This window comes from Rutidosis leptorrhynchoides, chromosome 8 (genome assembly GCF_046630445.1).
Source record: "Rutidosis leptorrhynchoides isolate AG116_Rl617_1_P2 chromosome 8, CSIRO_AGI_Rlap_v1, whole genome shotgun sequence".
Classification (NCBI taxonomy): domain Eukaryota; kingdom Viridiplantae; phylum Streptophyta; class Magnoliopsida; order Asterales; family Asteraceae; genus Rutidosis; species Rutidosis leptorrhynchoides.
Genome location: NC_092340.1, coordinates 272,101,568 through 272,102,356, shown reverse-complemented (window position 1 = coordinate 272,102,356; position 789 = coordinate 272,101,568).

The following is a 789-nucleotide window of genomic DNA, read 5'->3' as shown; positions in this document are numbered from 1 at the left end:
GAAGTAAAAAATAAAGTTTAGGTGTTGTGGTGAAAAACTGAACAAACCACAGGTACCAGTGGCGAGTTTATGTAGAGACGCGTGGGTTACGGGACATCGCTAGTTTAAAATTTATTAGTTAAAAATACACTGTAAATTGTATAGGACACCACTAATAAATTTAAATGTATGACCCCATACATTTTTCAAATCTATATTTTTTTTCTTTTAAATTGTACAGTATATGACACTACTAAATTATATTACTCGGATCACATATATTTGTCAAATTTATAAATTTTTTGAATGTAAACTATCACTAAAATAACATTCTAATATAATTAGTAGTGACAATATTTCGAGACCCTATTTACTTATAATCCTAGAATCGCCACCGACAGGTGCTATCGACGTAATTTTTTGTATTGATGATTTAAAATTGAGTTTGCCTTGTATCCTACTAAAACTTGGATACTTCCACCGTGTCCTATTTATGGAATGTTACTTTTTAATGTTTGATTAAAGTTTGCATTATCATTTATCGGATGCAGATTCTTTTTTTCCTTCTCCCGAAAAACAGGAACTTTGAATGGTTTGATTTTTCACCAATAAGTGAAAAATCAACAATTACAACTATGCATCAACTGTACTTGCAAGATTTACACATATTTTTTTCATAAGATCTATACGTATATGAAAAAAAAAAATATGTTTACATTGTTATAATTCAGTAGGTACTACATTTAGTGGTCTGATTTTTGACTATAAAATACTAATTAAAGAAAAGAGTGAATATGAAATATGTATATT